This window comes from Pyxicephalus adspersus, chromosome 2 (assembly GCF_032062135.1).
Source record: "Pyxicephalus adspersus chromosome 2, UCB_Pads_2.0, whole genome shotgun sequence".
Lineage (NCBI taxonomy): Eukaryota > Metazoa > Chordata > Amphibia > Anura > Pyxicephalidae > Pyxicephalus > Pyxicephalus adspersus.
Genome location: NC_092859.1, coordinates 136517162 through 136524833, shown reverse-complemented (window position 1 = coordinate 136524833; position 7672 = coordinate 136517162). Strand labels below are relative to the sequence as shown.

Sequence of the window (7672 nt, the reverse complement as noted above, 5' to 3'; positions counted from 1 at the left end):
GCAGGTCTTTCACTTATCCAGAACAGTAAATTGATCACTTGAAGTTTGTTTACAAACAAATCTGATTGCAACTGTTCCTGTGCAAACCAGAAGTTAGTAAACACTTAATATGCATTTTTGTGCACTGCTGTTTCCTTTTTAGGAGGACGTAGCGGAGATCTTCTCACTTCTCCCTTTTCTTCATAGATCAGTACAGCACTTATTAGCTCATTCTTTATCGCTCCCTTAATGGAGGTGCACATACAGCTACACTGTAGGCAAGAACACATCAATATGAACTTTCTGGTTCTGGATTTCTGATGGGATGCATCTTTGCAACGAACAAAAGTGTGATTAACACAGCAAATCTATATCACATTAAAGCAATTTTAAATGGAGTATGAACTTATATACACAGCTATTTTTTTTTATTTGTTCAGTGGATTTCTTGAAGCAACAAGTGAAATCAGAGAACATGAAAACTCTTTCTGTTTGTAGTTGTCCTTGTAACAGCTCCTCACCTTCTGTACAGTACCAGTATGGATTTCATTAATACGGCTGGCTGATCCCCATACAGGCCCAACTGTTAGAAGTGTTCAAGAGCTTACAATCTAGTAGGTGGGGGAATTTCACACACAAAAGGATGGGAGATATGTAGTGTGGGAATGCTTAACATGCAGCTGTTGTAAGAGAAATGTGGAGGCTGCCACTGCTGACCACCTTGAAAATTCAAGTTATTATTAATACTAATAATAAACAGGATTTATATAGCACCAACATATTAGGCAGTGCTGTACATTTAATAGGGGTTACAAATGACAGACAGATACAGACAATGACACAGGAAGAGGAGAGGACCCTGGTCCAACGAGCTTACAATCTAGAAGGTGGGGAAGTATCACACAATTAGAGGGGGGATATGGAGTGGTGGGAAGTTGTAATCGTTTAGGGGACAGAAGAAGATGGGTAGGCAAGTTTGAAAAGATGGGGTTTGAGTGCTTTTTTTTTTTTTAGGAGGAGAGGACCCTGAACCAAAGAGCTTACAACCTAAAAGGGCAAAAGTCAAACCTCCTGTGTACATGATTTGGGATAGCATAAAGTTCTGATGTAACTGGGCAGCATAGTAGACAGGCAAGAGGCATTTTGTGTAAATAGCGGGTTGCCTGGAGTTCGGCTACAAAACAGAATTTTAAAAGTTAAACTGCAACCAAAAAATATCCCAATGATTGCCTTTAAGTCAGGGACTCTCAGTCAGGGTTGCTGGAGGTTCCTTGAGCAATGAGCAGTTTGTGACTCTCAGGTAAGTTCAACTGATAACAATGATCTTTTAGGCTATCTGTAAGGGTAACAAGGTAAGAGGCGTTGTTCTCACTGACCATCACTCTAATGTACTCTGAGCTGAGGATGTAGTAATATAGCAGGGCTTCCCCTATGTTAAAAAGGTTGTGAAAGGATGCTCTAAAGAAACACATACTGTATATGGAGACATTGTACTTTATTAAGGAAGAAACTATGCACAACACCATGAAGTTGGTTTACACTGTTCCGGGGATCATTTACTCAGTTTAGTGCATATAGTGAAGTTTTATTGTGCAAAGAACATCTAATCAGTGCAAGAAAATGAAAAAAAAATGTTTTTTGCTTGCACATGGCTGGGTGAGCGTCACCTCATTCACTAAGTTAAAGTTGACCTATCAAGACCTTTAAAACATTATTAGGTGGCTCTCTTAAACATAATGGGGATTTTTATTTATTTTTTTCTTTTTCTTGCACTGATTAGATGTTCTTTGCACAATTAGATGTTCTTTGCAAATTTTTTTATTTTTTTATTGAGGTTGAACAGTGAAAACAATATATACATACAGTTATGAACATTGTTTGATTTACAATATCAAAAGGTAACATACCATAACACTTTAACAGTATTGTTATCCTTAAAACGTAAATAATTTCTTAGTAATTAATATGGACAAAAAAATAAATAAATAATCACAACAATATCATTAAACACAGACTTTTGTGCATTCCAAGGAAAAAAAAAAAAAAAACAATAACCGGACCCTACTACACTTCCATGGGAGGATCATTTTCCATCACTCTACCAAGATACCATGTAGTATGACAGAAACATGACGAGCAAACAGAGAACCGTAGTGAGTTCCCCACCAACAAAATACACCAAACCAGATTTTGCTTAAATAGCCTGTAGGCCTTTTATTCCATTAATAAATTAACCAATTAAATAAAAATAAATAACAAAACAACAATAACAAATCAAATTAACATATTAAATCAATCACCTACTCAAAATTAAATAACTGCTTAATAACATTTTCCCACATGTTAACATCTGGTTATTGGTCCTTGAAGTTCCCCCTTTCTATTACATCCTTTTGGGATCTGGGCCACCATGATATGCGGCTCCCAGCCGCATCATGCCAAGCTCAGGAATGATATCACTCCCGACACATAATCACAATACCATGACCTTAAAACACACCTTTTTTTTGGATATTCCACATCAAAGGCAGAATCTCCCACCCCAATTTAACAATACCCAAACCAACAACTTTCGAGGACCTCACCACAGCACACCCGCTGGTCCCATTACTCCGTGAGGCGGGAGGGGGGGAAAACTTTTCCCTCTATAACAAACTTTTCCCACGCTTATCTAAAACTTTCCCTCACTCTGTCTTCTCACTAAAATGATCCCTCCTTTTCAAATCCCTGTCCTTTTAACCCCTTTACTCTCCACCCACCTCTCCGTCACCTTCACATCTCTCTCCCTCATGCTAACTTCCCCAGGCTTTTTTTTCTATTAACCCTCTCACTGCCTGCTTCCTGTCTCCCTTCCACTACCTTCCTAAAGTCCTTACGCTCCAGGCCTGTCTGTTGTACAATCGTGTTTTGGTTGGGGTGTTAAGTGTTGTAATAAAACCCTCCCAGGTTAAAAAAATAGTTGGGTTTTGGTTTCTTTATGCAGCGCAGCCTCTGTACATTCTATTTAGGTTTCAATTGTGTTTATTGAGTTTTATAAAACAGTAGTACAATAGTATACATTGTCAAATAAACGTGACTGCGTGTAACAAGTGAGCATGACATACATATAATGTATAAAACATATCAAAGGAAGGAAAATAGGTCATGTCCATGAGAAACAATTAACAATTGGTTACAGAGTATGTCCAACAATGCAATAGTAAATACCCAAGCCATAGGAAAAACTGAACGGATTACATTGTAATCTGCTTTTTAAACATTGATAACAGTAAAAAAATTATTAGGACGTTTGCAACAGTCCATTCCATTTTGAACGGGTCCTATAGTTTAGTTAGAAAAAGTTTGACTCCAGCCAACAATGAAGAATTGTTTTCCTAGCCACCGCAGAAAGAAGCAGTGTCAGCCGTCGCGCTCCTTTGGCAAAACGAATCCCTGAACTTTACCTAACCTCTACTATACCAGAAATTACCCGATCTGGAGTAAAGGGTATATAGTTTAGTAGATTGTTATGAATATAATTGACCACTTGACACCAGAAACGCTTTACAAGGTTCCCTCCACTTTCTGTTTTATTTTTTACCACTGTATGCCGCAGTGTAAAGATTGAAGAGGAAACCTGCAACTTCCTCCAATACTTGCGTCCCATCTGCGTCATTTGAAGAAAGACATGTTATGTGATCATGCACCTGTGCAGCGTGAGATCAGGTGATGCGAGGAAGAACCCAAAGAATAAAGCTGGTGAAAAAGCATGAGGCTCACAGTGCTCGGTTCTTTTCATAGGTAAAGGTAAGTAAAGTTTTTTTTTTTGTGAAAATTAAATTTTATGTGGATTGTCCCTTGCAGAGAGAACATTCACTTCACAAGTGAACATTCTAAACTCCTTTAGTAAATTAACTCCATTGCGGTCTTCCTTCTACTTGTATATGCCATGTTAGCCACAGACAGACAGATATTTGCCCCTTCTCCATAGCTTCTGACCCAGAACAAGTATACAGATGAGGAATTTCAACTAACTCAAAACATGTCAATATTTTAAATATTGTCATCCCTGTGTTTACACAACACTAACAAAAGCATCAGAATAAGCTAAAGTTGAAGATATCTTTAAAATGGTTTTTGGTCTTCTCAGAAAACGCATTGTCAGCATTCAGGAAGCGCTAATTCAGCATTTTCTGTGCTATTCCCAGTCCCTGTAGGATAATTTATGATTCCAATATGCACCTGCAGAGCTTTGGCCCTACAAATGAAGATATTCCTCATAGCAGGTGTTTTGGTTTACTTTTTAGGTTAGTTGAAAACATGAACAGGAATCTGAGACATTTACACATTTCTGTTCCTCTCCTATCAAATGCAATCCTTATCTATTACCCTTACAAATTATAATCTGTGAACATAAATCAGGCTGACAATCAACACTACAATAAAATCCATTGGCTGATCAGACGGGGCGAGGTTTGTATTTCAAATATTTTATTGATTTTCAAAGGGGTTTATATAAAAATATGGCGGAATCACAGGAAAAAGAAACTTTAAATATTAAAGGTTGACAACTAAATTGGGACAAGGGGATAGGGATGATTTAGGAGAAGGTCAGGAAGGGGAAGGTGATAAGCAAATATGAGGGTCCCATGTTTTATCTGTCATTTTACCTTCAGCTTAATTTATCATTATTCCATTTAATTTATTTTTAGTAAATTCTAGAGGTATATTTAATATTTTCCAAAAGCACTCTATTGTTATGCCGGCTGCTACGTGGTGAGGTTTGGAGTATTTCACACCCAGGCTTCTATCTAAGCAGCATGGACACTTGTACAACTCTAACACCATTTAATTCAGCCTGGCTGCCACCAGCACATCACTTGGGATCATTATACAATCACATGTCTTCCACCTGAATATATAAAGACATGCAATAAACATTTACCTATGCAATTTGATGATTGTGTTTTTCAGTGGTCTGGTCTAGTATTTGGTTCTTCACAACAAATAAGTAAAACAATACAACCAGAAATTAATAAAAGCTGCAATTTCCCCATACTTAGATTTATATAGGTATTTACCTACTACAGAAGCCATACAAAATCTGATCATGGGTGAGATCAGAGCTGCCAATCAATCAGGTGTTCATGTTCTCCAATCTTCATTAGTAATCTGATCATTCTCTGAACATTTGCATCATTAAGTCCATGGTATATATATGTGTTCTTTTACTTGCATTTATCTACAATGTGTTAACAAATGTTGCAGTGCATTTTTTACATTCTTTTCTGTATTTGGTAATATGGTTTGCCACTCATCGGAGTGTCGGCTTTTATTTATAAGATTTTAAACCTTTTCCAAAAACCATTGCTGTAACCATTTAAAGCATTTTAGCTGGAGCTTTGTCCTTTTTAAACTACTAATCCATATAAGACCACCCTGTCCACAAGGTGATGATTTGGTTCAAGACAAACCATGTTGTCACCCTGCTACAGGAAGTGAAAACAAACAATGGAACTATCGTCAGAACCAACAGGTAATATAAATGTTACAGATTGGACACCGAAAACAAAGACAGCTCTGCGAACATTAGTGATAAGCTGCGGCTTGTCATGTTTTTTTCTGCCCATACTTACAGCCTGCTCTGTAAGTTCTGACACTTCCGTTTGTGTGTCCACAGTGAGCCAATTCCTTCTATATGGCTTACTATTTTGAAACAGACAGATTGCAACAAATATGTTTCTGTTCAGCTCAATCTTAAGCAACATTTTGTAAGATGACTTCCTGTTTTTTGGGGTTTTGATCACTTATGCAAAAACATCCCATTTCCAAAGATATAGTTAGCTCTTGCTGCATTGAAATTATTTAACGGACACTCGGGGTATGTTCGGACTGATGGTGGGAAAAGCGGGGAACCACATTGAAAAGTGGGATCTTGGGGATCAATCACAGCCCTTCTAGAGGAGATTTAGGCAGAAATGGATGGAACTCGCGATCTAAGCAATAATGTTACCTGTGGTTTATTCTGCATTTTAATCTATAAAGAATGAAGGAGCCGTGACAACAAATTATTCCATAGAGTAGTGTGCAATATGTGCTAAAGCTAATAGTGAATAGGTCCTCCAGTCTGTAGTCAGGCTGCACTAACAGATCAGGTTCTGTGATATAGATTTCTGTGTGTGAGCACCTATGAAAAAAGTATCCAGGCGATTAGATTTGCATGTTTCCCATATTAATTATTATTCACTGTACTGTCTCTGTTTCTACAGATCAGCCACCCCCCATCATGAAAGAATTTCCTGAGGAACAAAGCCCCACCTATAGAGAAGAACATTTTTTTATAAGTTAACAAAAGCCATGGATTGAACAATACGACAGGTATGCTGAAAGTTATTCTTTAACTTATGATGTAAGATTGGAATTTTTATATGATAGATTAACTATTCTGTGTCCAGGGAGCATTAAAACTCAAAGGCCAAAGCAGCTTCAATATTGCATCCTAATATGAATATAACAATATGATGAATTTGGTCGCATAAGTAAATTATATCTAATTGTACTATCTAAATTTTATAACACTGGTTTTTTAATACTATAATTGTAATAAACAATAACTATAGTTATAGTTACATCTACAAGCCGGAACACTTTCTTCACAATGAAGCTTTTGATCACTATGTCAGAGCGTTGGTCCTATTGAATCTTGGTTGTTAATGGGGACAAAAGCTGTTAGTGACAGCCAGGTTTGATTCCTAACAACCATACAAAGTGTTACCTGTTAGCTGTCAAAGAGAGAAAGTTTATTAATGTATTCTTAGCACAGCATTGTTATTAATATAGCAACATTAATATACAGATAGCAAGAATAGGATGTATAATATCTGAAATTTGTTTGTCAAATGTCATATTTCATAATATTTCTTTATATTTTCCATCTGTTGCCACTAGGTGGTATAGACAAGGCCATTAGCTATAAAATGATCTACAATACTGAATGCATGGCCAAGTAACCTCTTGGTTACTGAATGGTCACCTGAAATGATCACTAATGATTGTTTCAAATGACAATGACTGATAGCGTGTACTTGGCTCAAATGCTCATTCATGTGGACAGCTGCAATGGCGGTAACACATTGGGCCTGATTTATTAAAGCTCTCCATGGCTGGAGAGGATACACGTTCATCAGTGAACCTGGGTGATCCAGCAAACCTGAAATGTATTTCTTAAAAGTCATTTGCTACTTGGTATTCAATTGTTTTCAATCCTGGACCAGATCCATTCCAGGTTGGACGGATCACCCAGCTTCACTGATGAAAGTGTATCATTTCCAGACTAACTATCTGTGGTAGCCATATGCACCCTTTATTCATGCTGTGTGTGCTGGCTGTTAGATTAGCATTTGCTCCTATGGTTAAGGTAAGGCCAAGGAACCTGCAATCTTGACCTCCAGCCATATGTGTGAATGGTACGATGAACTGGCAATAGAATACATTTTTCATTCTTGGGTTTTTTTTTAGATTGTCATGTGTGTGTGACCTGGGAAATTCTAAAATACAGCTTGACTCCAGCACTGAAGTACACTCACACAATTAGACAATCCCTGATTTGTAGCAAGGAGGAATGACAGATCCTTAAATCTAAGTAAAGGTTGAGTGCCAAGAATTGCAGCCACCTGGGTACACAGTAGAGGATCTGGAGTTTAATAAAGGTAAA

General features: G+C 37.4%; 1 protein-coding gene across 8 annotated transcripts in view; it reads left to right on the top strand.

Moving 5' to 3' along the window:
- The first annotated feature begins 3750 nt into the window (after positions 1–3750).
- Positions 3751–7672, top strand: part of PAQR5 (progestin and adipoQ receptor family member 5) — a 32411-nt gene continuing 28489 nt past the window's right edge. For 4 of the 8 annotated variants that reach the window (XM_072402561.1, XM_072402555.1, XM_072402558.1 and 1 more), the window contains exons 1-3: positions 5797–5839; positions 6228–6336; positions 7477–7667. The gene's annotated coding sequence lies outside the window, so the exon portion shown is untranslated. Of the gene's footprint in view, positions 3766–5796; positions 5840–5934; positions 6337–7476; positions 7668–7672 lie in introns of those variants that run through there. The other 4 variants (XM_072402554.1, XM_072402560.1, XM_072402556.1 and 1 more) reach the window with 4 other exon arrangements.